Source organism: Acromyrmex echinatior, chromosome 14 (assembly GCF_024713525.1).
Source record: "Acromyrmex echinatior isolate Ae372 chromosome 14, ASM2471352v2, whole genome shotgun sequence".
NCBI lineage: Eukaryota > Metazoa > Arthropoda > Insecta > Hymenoptera > Formicidae > Acromyrmex > Acromyrmex echinatior.
Window position 1 is genome coordinate 1,951,050 of NC_141865.1, and position 13,062 is coordinate 1,964,111.

Consider the following 13,062-nt stretch of genomic DNA (forward strand, 5'->3'; position numbering starts at 1 on the left):
ACAAGGTGATTTGCGTGCAACATGTGGAAAAGGGGGCGCCGCTACAGTTGTTCTGTCTCATTCCGCTCGATTAAACGCGAAGAAGTCCGCTCGAGTTACCGATGAAACGCACCCGGCCAAGCTCGGTAGGCCCGCTAGCAATTACAACGTTTCCCGTCATTACGACGCAGGTAAGCGAGACCGATTTTCGTGCGACTTCCGCCGCGATCGGACGCGCAATGAGCAAGGCTGCAACCGCTTGCTCCGATCAGAAGGCGGGAAATCCTCATCGGTCGTTTATCGGTAAGCCGCTAATTTTCAGTATTACCGTATCCACAGCTATCCCCAGCAATCGCTCACAACTGCAATGTAGACAATTATTAGAAGCCGCGTGAAAATTAACATCTTTCAATCGAAATTAAAAGCAATAATGGAACATTCTATCGTCATTTCTATCGTCATTTTTATCGTCATTATTATTTCTTATGTGCTTGTCTTATAATATCAAAGATAATTTTTGCCTCTTTCTTTTAATTTTAACTTATTACTTGCGATTTGTTTTGTACCTTTCTTTTTATTGTTTGCGACTCGATTTGTACTTTTCTTATTATTTTTATTTACTTCCGTCGTTAATTTATTATTATAATTTATACTTGCTAACAGAAACATGTTCGTCCTTATACACACACACGGTTCGGAGGAGCACATTTGTGTCAACTATAATCGTTTGTTTGATTTCCTCTCAATTTGGAGCGAGTTTTATAATTAATATTGCGTCCGAATGTGAATTTTATTTAATTTCTTATGTTTTATCTACGTTACATTTCTATTATTAATTTATTTGTCACATTGAAAATGCTCCAACAAGGATCGAAACGTTTGTTTTGTTCACCTTCTGATTGTCACATTATAATTTACGTTTTAATTTCATGACGTTTTATTTTATTTTTTAACTATTTATACAGTTTGTCATTTTATGTTGATTGTTTTTAGGCTCGTAGTTCTTTTTCCTTTTTACTTATAATAATGGAACAGATCCGTTTTTTCATTGAAGCGTTTCTGATGTATGAAAGTGAAGTGTTCTATTTTCACTGTATTATGTATAATGTTAATTGTATATATGTATTTTATTATTACAGAAAATAAAGCTCTCTGAGTTTTTATAGAATTATTTTATCGAGTGAAGATTATTATTATCGTGAAATTTGTGAAATTGGGAAGACTCAGAGTCGGCAGTATTATATTAGTTTCGCGGGATAAAGTTTCATGAGTTTCTGAAGAACGGCATGACGGATTAGTTTCGATACGCTTGTGCAAGGCTGATTCTCTGCGGCTTTGTTTGTCGACGTATCGTCTTGATAAAAAGGGCCCATTCATCGCGCGTCTTCACGAGTATCGCTCGGTATTAGGAAATTACTCGCGCGTATTCATGGTGTATCAGATTTCTTATCGAGAGCAAAATACTCAGTTGGATTGTCCTTCAAAAGGAATTTTCTTCCCCGCTTCGATTTACTTTATTTTCCGGTACGAGCTCTGAAATCTGTCACAAAGAAGATGTATCCGGCTCAATAACATTTTTGGCGAACATCAATTGATTGAAATTATACACAATAAAACACACTAGATTTATAAATTTCCCTTTCGATAGTTCCCTACACAATTTAATTAGTCTCAAATTTCTCGAACAGATTTTACCTTAACAAAAAAAAAAGAGGACATTAAAAAAGAAGTCGATTTCTTTCCAAAAAGATGTGAGTAACAGGAATAACAGTTTTTGTAAATTTTTACTTCTTAGATATGATAAAGTTATTAAAAAGTTTGTGGCGTTCTAGAGAACACCAGAAAATTAAGCAAAAATACTGAAAGTTGGAAAAATACACCATCATGTCGTATTTTCAAATTGTTCCACAAACGTTGCGAACTTTTTAATTATTTTATCATATATCCAAGTTAAATCTACAAAAAAAAATTATTCCTTCTATTTACATCTTTTTGAGCGGAAATCGGACCCTTTTAACATTCTTTCTTATTTTAAATTTGATAGAGCAAAAGGAACATGGCATGTTCTATGATATCCTATTATATCTGCAACGTGTATACTAATATCTGTAGCAAGTTTCTCTGTATTATTGTCAAGAGTATGCTGAGTTGTTTCGTTATTTATGACGAAAAATTTATTTAGAGTTAGATTAGAACACTAGCGAGTTCCGATCGAAACCGCGAAGGGGAAAGTCACAAGAAGATGGACGTGATTCCACGTTTGACCTGCCTCCTTCGAGTACCTTCGTCGAGAAATAAGACGCTACGAAACGTAAAAGCCGTTTACACCGATCGAGTTAGAACGATCGATAATCACGTCTCGGATCAAGAACGGCATGGAAGGTACGACAAAAAAATCTCAGTAACGCTCGATTGACTCAAGTCTGTCTGATGGAGGAAAGCAAGGAGATAAGCGGCGTGGATACAGCAAAAAGCTGTTCCTGAAGGAGATGAAAAAACGGATACTTGAACAGTCAAAAAGAAAAAGAACAAAATTCATTCGTAGAATTGACTAAATTTAAAAAAATTAGGCTTGTAATTTGTTTATATTAGAAGCAAAGTATCTCACTAATACACGGTTCGAAAGAATAAATTATCATAAAATTAAAGAAAGTAATAAAAAATCAAATACTTCATGTTGAATGTGTTGTTTGCTATTTAACATTTTATTTGACTGTATATATTTTAAGTTATGCAAATTTAAACAATAGCATGGCATTTTGCTAATATAGTCCTTTATGCGTATTGATTATTCACGGCTTCTTTTTGGAAATTTTTATTTCAAAATAATTATTCCTTGAACTAATTGTTCTAATATTAATCTATAATTTACTACTTACGTTACTATAGATTTTTATAGGCTGCTGAGCAACCTATATATAAGATGTTTGGAAAATAATGATAGATCTTTTGCATAGAGGCAGAATAAATTAAACTGAAAAGAAAAGTTCTCTATCATTTTGCAATTTTCATAATAGTTAACGTAATATTAATTGATAAAAATTGCTGAAACATTGGTCTTCAATCATTTTTAATCAAATACTATCAACTTAGAAAAACTGCAAAAAACAAAAATTGTTTATTTTCTTCTCATAGAAATCTACAAATTTTTCCAAAATTTTTTATCAACTTTTTAGTGCATTTTCTCATTTTTACCAACATAAGAAAATACGGTATTAAAAAATTCTGAAAAAATTCTAAAAAAATTCTTAGAACTCTATGAGAAGAAAATTAACTTTATTAATTAACTTTATTAATTAATAATTTTTGAAAATTAATAATTTCTCTTGCAGTTTTTCTGTAAAGTTAATAGTATTCGAATAAAAAATTATTAAAGATCAATTTTCAGCAATTTGTAGCAATTAATATCTTGTTAATTATTGCGAAAATTGCAAAATGACAGAACTTTTTTTCTCAGTTTAGTCCATTCTGCCTTTATGCGTAAGATTTATCATTATTTTCCAAATATCTGTATACATAAAGGTATATGTATATATATACGTGTATATATGCATATATTCTGCAACACTCTATTTTTTTATTAATTTTATAACCAAACTATTGTTTTCTAAACAAAACTAACTTTTTAAGACTATTTTTATGGGAGGCTACATTCATGTTTCTCTTCGCCATTATGCAATGTCGCCACATTTTTATTAATAATGTCTTAAGTAATAAATATTTCGTAATTTTGAGTCTAGAATCGATTCAACAACATTTTAATGAATGTAATTGTCAAGTTTTAAACTTAAATATTCATTGAAAACTAACGTGGTTATAAATTTAAAAACATAAAAAGAAGAGCATAAAAAACCACAGCACAAGTTATAGTTTGTGATATTTAATTATTATTACATTAATTAAAACATTGAACGTTTCGGTCACAATCTGGCCATCTTCAGTAATTCAATAATATTCTTAAAACGCAAAATTACATCTAGTTGACATTAAATTCAACAGTTGGGAGTTGTAATTAAATAAACATGTTCTTTTCTATGTGAAGATGTGCTTCATACAATAATGTTATAATGCCAGTTGTCATATCAAGAAAAGTGTAGAACAAGAATTTCCAGATTCTGTTTTACAGCAAAAAAACTAAACGATGAATCTCAAGTACTTCTTTTGCACAATTAGAATATTGTCGTAACATTATGTGTTATTTATATTTTCATCGTTTAGTTTTTTATTAATATTTTTGTACTTAAAATGAATAAGCAAAAATGATTAAGAATCACTTTATATGGTCCATATTATAAAAAAATTCTATTTATTAATTAGAATCATTTTTTGTTATTGAAATGTTCAATTATTCTACATGGAACCAAATTCTTACTGAATTTTTTTATTGAACAATTTTCGAAATATTCTCAGATAAGTACATTTTGTACATGTACTTATATAACTTTAAGAAAATGATTATAATTCACAATAAGAATAATTGCCAAATATAAATTTATGATTAGATAATGGAATAAATCGGGCAAAATGTAGAACGAGAGTAACGACTAGCGATTAATGACTCACGGATTGTTTTGCTCAGGTACGTATCTGACATTCCAAGTAAAAAATGTACTCACCTGAAACAAAGGAAAGAAAAACAACGGATTAGTTCGACATAAATTGGACTACACTGATAAAAAAGTCTGGTAGTAGCTACCAAGTACATTTTGTTGAATATATTGGTGCAATATTTAATAAATAAAACCAAACATAATAATAGCAATTAATCATTTAGTAATAATTAATGATTAAATATTGAAAAGCAAAAATTATTGGTTAGTTGGTTCAATCAAATGATTCAGTATTTAAAACCAACTCATTTGATAATATTAATTAAATATTTGGTAATTATTATGAAATTATATGAAAAAGATATTTCTAACTGATTTGATAATAGTTATCAAATTATTTAATAACTATTAATAAATAATTAAAAAATTAGAATATTAATAAGTTAACATTGACAATTAAATTTTTTTTACAATGATTACTTCAAACTGGCTTGAATTAAAAGATGTGTTCCACTAAGCACAAATTTTATTATATTAACTAAACATTTAATTGAAACTATTTTACTACAACATTGGTAACTATCATCTAGATTATTATAACTAATCTTTTTTTAGATGTGTATGAGAATAACTGTCGTAATGAAAGTACTCAGAGCATGCATTTAATTATGTCACCGCGAACTAAGTCAAAAATAAGAATGTCGACTCGTAGAAAATAATAATTTGTCGTAAATTTGGTAACAAAATTTATTTTATATCATGAATAGAAATTTATATAAATGATAAAGATTTCTCAATTAGAATATGCACAATAAAACTTTATGTATGATATAAAGATTTTCACAGATCTTCGCGACTTTTGACGCGGCAGTAACATTAGTTGTAATAAGTTAGTAATAGTGTAACCGTTAGTTTCAGTATTGTGAAATCAAATACCTATACATCTCTCAAACACACTATTTGTTTTGTAGACCACATTGAAAGATAGTAATAATTGTTCGATTGAGGCAACTATATACTCAAATATTCTATAATCGAACATTACTTATCAATAAAACGATTATGATAACCGTATAGATAGGCATGCCTTACAGCTACATTCAATATAGTATCGATATAATTTGAATTCATAAATTTCTTTTCCAAACATAGAGAATATTGTAGTAACAACCATAGCAATGTTTTCCATGCAGTAATAAGTAACGAGTAACGCGTAATGTTACTCGTTACAAGAGATGAGTAAAAAGTAACGCGTTACAAATTAGGAGTTATTTTTTTCAGTAACGAATGACTTTTCAACCAATTACAAGTAATGATTGACTTTTCTAACTCTGATGTTAGCATTACCGTTCATAAAAAATTCACAATGTGAATTTAAATTATCAAATCGTTATTATAACAAGGTAACAAAGTAACAGCATTACAAGTAGTAATGCGTTACTTGCTGACCCTGTAATCTAGCTACTGGCTAGTTTTGTAACAGCAGTTTTGCTAATGCCTTGCCATTCGCTGTGTATATACATTGCAATAAAAATTAAAACAACGTTTCAAAAATAAAATGAAACGAAATGAAATTATTCATATAAAATATAATATGATATAGTGTACAATATCTTTTATCTCAAGAGAAATCTTTCTACAAAAGACTTCTTGTTAACATCTTCTTGTAACGATAATAATTTTTTCGATAATTTCATTTCTCACGATGCATGGTCAATTTGAATTTTCGATGATCAAATTACAGAACATGCTTTCGTCGCACAGGATGTCGCATTATAACCGTTATAACCGGAAATTAAATCAACGAAAAAAAAAAACGAGAACCGAAGCTCTTTCGAGACTCGTACGTACGGTTTTAATAATCAGTTAAACGCGTGAATTATATTAATCTCGAGAGAATCTAGAGAGAATAAGCGTAATAAAAAAAATTTTATTACTTTTAATTAAAATTACCAATGTATTGGAAACCTCTTAATTACGATTCCAATCAATATATTGGTAATGTCGTGTTATGTGGGAGCATCTACGCGTATCTTGTAGTCACGTGAATCACGAGTGCGCATTCATAGCATCAAGAAGATGCGATGCTATTAAATTACAGTCATAAAGGAACTTTGTGAAATATTTTGACTTTGTGTGCTTATAGTTTTGCAATTAAAAAAAAGCTTTTAATTAAATTTGGAGTGACTCTCAGCGAAAAATAATCGCATTGAGTTCGATAAAGAAGTGTTTTAAAGATAACACTCTAACTGTGCTTGAAATTGCATCTCAATGTATATGTGTGTGTGTTTTTGCATATCACAAGGACTTTGTAATTCGTCAGCTCCACAGTATTTTACGACTCCAAATCTTTCTTGTGGTGTGTGACGGAGTGTGGATGTATAGTGTGTAAAGATGCGTATGCATGTGTGCGTTTATATCACATATTTATCTAAATTTTAATAGTCTCACTTAATTTTTGAAATATTCTCTGAACACCTGAACTTTTTAATAACTTTATTGTATCTAAAAAAAAAATCTATTTAAAAAATCTATTTTTCTTTGGGAGGATGTTAGAAAAAGACAAATTTTTATTCAAAAAGTAAATAAAAGAAAGTATTTTCTGGATACAATAGTTATTAAAAAGTTCAGGGCGTTTGTTCGGGAAACATCTCAAAAATTAAGCAAGAATATTGAAATTTGAAATACACATATTCATGCTCACAATTTTCAATGTGTTCTCCAAACGCCACGAACTTTTTAATAATTTTATGGTTTCTAGAAGATCAAAAAAATTACTTTAAAAAACACTATTCTTTTTATCTGCACTCTTTGGGATAAAAATTGGCCTTTAATTTTCCTTCCATTAAAATAAGAAATGTTGACATTTCGAGGTTCTCTCATCAGTCAAAAATAGGGAACATCTCTAAAAATTAGTGATAGGTCAAATTGCTAAGTCCTTTTTATTACAGTAATATGTAATTCTGATCTTTAAAGTCTTTCAAAAACGACTAGTATTGAAATATTATATTAAAAACAAAAGATCTTTATATCTAATTAGAATAATTATTAAAATACAATTTCGCTAATAAGGCATTTAAAAAACATTGAACTTTTACGAATCTTTTAAGTTAACTTCAGAATAGTCAAAATTCTAAAATACAATGTTGCGAGATAAAATAGTTAATATTAAAATTTTCGTTTGTCATAATACTGCATTAAAATTTTTATAAAATATAGTATGTTTAAACATAAATATCATAACATAACATATCAAATATTTCATATTTTGCACAAATTAATTAATAGTTACACATTCACTAAAGAGAAAATAATCTCGTTAGCCTATTCGACTATAAATAAATGTTTACTTGTGCCATTTATAGTTAAATGCGTCTTATTAAAATTGTATTTAAAAAATATGAAGACTGGTTTACCTACTTCGCATCGCGGGTCATAGGCGAGTATAAATCGTACGTATTGTAGGCGAGTTCTCTCTCTCTCTCTTCTCTCTCGCGCTCTCTTATAAATTCTTATAATAATAAATACATACGAAGTAAAATATGACTATCATATGTATAGAGCTACATGATTATCTATCTATATACGATGTAACGTACTATCGTAATTTGCCAACGTTATTACATCCGACAAGTATGTGCCGCAAGGACACGTACGTTATAACTTGTTCTTCATAGATATCCGCGTGTCATTTCGAGAGGATTTTAGGAAGTGCAGTTTACAGTTATAATAATTGCTTAGCGACTTTCAACGCAGAATTGAAATGTAACAATCGACATATTTTCTATCTTACACTGTTAAATCTATGGTAGTCAAATTTAACTTCATTTAAGTCGTCACTGCTCCGCGATTTGCTTTAATTACGTTAAATTTGACACTATAGATAGTGAATATCAATATCAAGGTATAAATTTCACACGAAAGTATGTTTTTCTACGTTATGGAATTTAATTCCCAAAATTGCATAAAATTGAAAGATACTGAAAAAAAATGAATATATACAATATAATAGTTCAACATCTTAGCATTCAGATCGTAGTGGCTTCGTATTTAAAGTTTGTTATATGTGTTTAAATAACATTTAATAATGGTTTTAAAAAATTACAAAAAATAATTATTATAAAAAAAAGGTCTAATGTAATATGTATTAATTATTATTAATATAATATGTATTAATTATTTATGTAATGTTGTATAATTTTTTACACAGTGCGCATAAAGATTCAACAGAATATATTTCCCATACGAATTTGAAAAAAGCACTAAAAAAAGTCTAGTTGCATTAATTGAAACTGTTGATTGAAAGTGAGCAAATCAGAATTTTCTGGTTGAATGTATTATAATTCTAGTTGAAATAATCAGAATTCAGATCAGAATCTCCTGTGTGCTAGTTCATTATTTTTAACTATAAATATAAATTTTTCTCCGTTTCAAATTTTAAGAAAAATCGCTAACTTTTGATGCAATTTAGTCGGAATTATCTTTACGTAAAAGATGTAAAAGATTTATACGGGATGTTTACTCGGGACCTGCATACGTATCAAAGGCCATGAATGAAGGCACGGACACGCACGCACGCACGCACGCACGCACGCACGCACGCACGCATGCACTCGTTCATCGGGTAGGGAACGTAATACAATATACAGGTACGTGAAAATATATCCGCAAACGCGAATCCCAAGTCCCGGTCGATATCGATCCGATTGCAGCGGCCAGATGAGCGCCTTTCACATCAAGTATCAAGTCCTTTAGAAATTCTGCACAATGATGCACTATACTTACGCGTGATTTGCGTGCAGCACGGTTTGACGAGCGCGCATACTCATTAGAGTTTCTATTCCGGAACGTATTATTCTATTAGGCTCGCGAATCGCATCGCACGATCGTCTGCGCCAGGAAACGATAAGAAATATCGATCTTGCTGTGGGTCGATGAAAACACCGGAATAAATCGCCACGAATTAACGACACATGCTCAAGGAAATATTGAGACGTACCTGTTGCACAGTATTTTGTACAATTTCAGACATCGTAAAACGATCAATAACGCGAATTAAACACGAGAAGGGTGGATAAGATTTACATGACGAAATATTCTGGGATATTCAATAATCAAGTCGATTTAATAAAAATCAATTTGACGGAAGACCGATTATTCGTCGCATTTGATATTTTACGATAAGTTTAATTTACAAAAAATAAAAATATAAAATTTATTTCCTCTCATTTTCCAACACAAAAAATTTCATGAAATTTTTGCTGGAAATGCTTTGCTCGACCTTAAATTTGGAATGATTAAAATGTTTCTGGCAACAAGAAATGCCATAATGTTAATGGTAATAATAACGGAGTAATGTATATATGAATGCAAGAACAAGAACGATAACTCAGTTCTCGTGCGAGATCGGCAGGAGACTAGGATTACGGAGGAACTTGGGGGAAAAACACCACGCATGCCGAAGCGTGATTCCGGTCTCTTCCTTCGCCTTCCTTCATTCAGACTCACGCACACGTATACGTGTGGTAATTAACGCGACGAATCGTGCATATGAACGTATGTACTGGGAAAAATATCCACGTATGGATATTTTTGTCCGATCAAAATGATCGGACTATTCTGCAAAAACGGATACTTCTAATCATTTTGATCGGGTTAAAAAATCCGGTCACACATTTAATCAAAAATAAATTCATTGAAATGTACAATAAAAAGTATCCATCTGTTACTTTTTGAATGGGTAACATATTATTTCCAAGAGATGTCGAGCCCTGAATTAATTTTTATACTAAGCCAAACGAAATTGTACTGATACTGATACTATCACAAATACATCTCATTTACTTTCACATCATGGAGCTCCATTTTGAGGACTCGATTTTAAAGAATCATTTCATTAGGTTATTAAAACATGAATGAAAGATTTTACAATGTTACACTTTTTATTCTATTCTGCGTGGTTCTCTTTAAATATAAGATAGGTAGATAAATATGTTCATTGATCTACTCTACAGTAGGAGAGACCGGGGCTAATAGACTCATTTTTCAGTTTCGAATTTTTACAGACGAAATTAAGAGATTTATCGAAAAAATGAATTCTATATCATCAGTTACTACATTTGACTGCCTAATAATATTTTAATAATAAGGGGAAACTGAAAACTAATATGAAAAAAATGCATTTTTAATGCATTCCATCTGATTCAACTAGGATCGGAGTAATTTGACTGTGATTAAAATGAAGATTAATGTATTTTAAATTATACCTTTGGTTACATATTAATAAAACTTTTATAAAAATATATTTTAAACACAAACATTCGCTTCGCAAGGCAGAACAATGCTTCTTTTTGCAAAATTTGTTCGTTTCATGCAAAAACACGAATGAGCCTAGTTTTCAAGATTAGACATGGGAACTAAACTCATAATATTTATCACTGAGGTAATCTCTTTAAGGAATAAAATTTTGAGTAAGTACTATAAGAGTTGTCACTAAATGAGTTATAGAATTCCATGGTGTGGTTAGTCCACTATCCCCCCATCCGTTCATTAAAACATTAACAATATATGATAACAAAGACACATAAACAAAAAAAATCTGTTGAATTTTATTGAGTAAGAACTACACTTACTATGTAAATAGAAATCAAATATCTCAGACAATCATATACGATTGTAAAACGAAAGCTTTCAGAATAAAAATATTTACTTGGTGTACGATTTTTAAAAATTGTAGCGTAGCTTTTATCATAGATGTGTTCGCAATGAGATGTTACAGCAGAGCGACAGTCGCTGCTGTGCTTAGACACATTTAGGCGTGTCTCGCATGTTTTGTTTTTAATGTAGTCTCGATTATTCTACTTACCCTTATAGTCTACTGACCTCGGTCTTCCCTAGCCATATTATAAAGGATCACTGCTACAAGAAAATATATAGATGTCGTTTTGGTTACAGCAATCAAGCTCAAACAATACAATTGTAAAAAGAAAAATTACTCTAATCGCCGAACAGACTTTTAATTAATAAGTTAATGCTTAATGCTAGTTACAATAATTTCAAATTGATAGAAACTAAAAATATATACCGGGAGGCATTACATATGTATTACGGAATTTAAATGTAAGTAGTTGAACTCGGTCGTGCGTCCATCTCGCGGCGGTGCCGCGCACTGCTTCCAAATAAAGGATTTAAAAAGTTGAGTTTGAATAATGTATTTAATTGGATATTAAACTTGTTTGGACAAAATTTCCATTTTTATCCGTTCAAGTGGAATGTCTAATCAAGTTGTAAGTTTACCCGATAAAACTTTAATTTTTGCAAATAGATATATAACGACTCATTTTCTGTTCATATTTTATCGAAAATTGAATTTCATCGGATAACCCTCTTGAAAGCTAAACTTATCTTATTAATGATATGTAAAAAGTTGACAATTTTCTTCTGTCACTCTAGGATCTTTAAATTGTTTTAAATATTACATTTTTTTATATGTTAATTATTTATTTAAAAAATGAGCTCAGCATTTAAGAGAATCTTTGCAACATAATGATAAATGTGCAAACAAAATTGCATTTTAATCTATTGAGGGTAACTATTTACAAATAGGACCTTTTTCGAATTATAATGTTTTTTCCTAGATAAAAAGCTTTATTGAGACAATCAACTGTTGAGTGATAATCAACTGAGGAAAGTAAGAAAATGTATAACCTATTTATTTCCAGTACAACTTTTCGGATCTTCCGATATTACAAATAAATATGATCATTATTAAAAGAGCTAATTTTAAGTGAGTAAATTTTTTTACTAATACTTTACTCTTGTTCCGTCAGCTCGCTGAGGTTTTTCGTTATTATTTACACTTATTTCATAAGTAATAGATTTAAAACTAGAATATTTCGAGCAACAGCAACAAATTCCTACATTATTTTGAAGTCGATTGGCCTTGTTATATGTATATTGTTCCACTAATTTAATCTTCCCTTTAGCGGAACATCATTTAAAAAAAAACTGACAGAGCAAAAAATTGTTTTCTTTGGCAACTTGTTAGCAACAAATGAGCAACAAATAAAAATGTTAATTAGAATTGATTCTGCTCACTTTGTTCCGCTAACTAATAAGATGTCTAAATATGATGTCTATACTAGTATAGTGCATCCATATATGTATTCTTTATATCAAATCTTCGCTTAAAAAGACAAATTTTCTGATCTAAAAACAAATTACTTTCTTATGTAATTTTTGTGTTTGTGAAAGAAGAGAATTTTTGTTTTTAAAGCAAAAAATTTGTATTTTTAAAACAGAGAATTTGTGTAATTTTAAAGTAGAGAATAATAAAATTGATATATTTAGTATACGCTCTACCTTGGATAAGGACCTGTCTAATCTTTTCAGTTTCTATTATATTTTTAGTATATTGTAGACTCATCTTTTTAATAAGGCAAAAATTTATAATAAATTACTATATTAATCATTTAAGATTATTTAAGATTAAAATCGGCTCTTTTAAGGGCCATGATAAATTTGTAATGTCAGA

At 29.9% G+C, this 13,062-nt stretch overlaps 1 long non-coding RNA gene across 1 annotated transcript in view; it reads right to left on the reverse strand.

The window, feature by feature from the left end:
- Positions 1-612: 612 nt before the first annotated feature.
- The window catches only part of LOC147907325 (uncharacterized), a 42,987-nt gene continuing 30,537 nt past the window's right edge, over positions 613-13,062 (reverse strand). The window contains exon 2 of the long non-coding RNA XR_015547477.1: positions 613-4,595. This is a non-coding gene — a long non-coding RNA (uncharacterized LOC147907325). The remainder of the gene's footprint in view (positions 4,596-13,062) is intronic.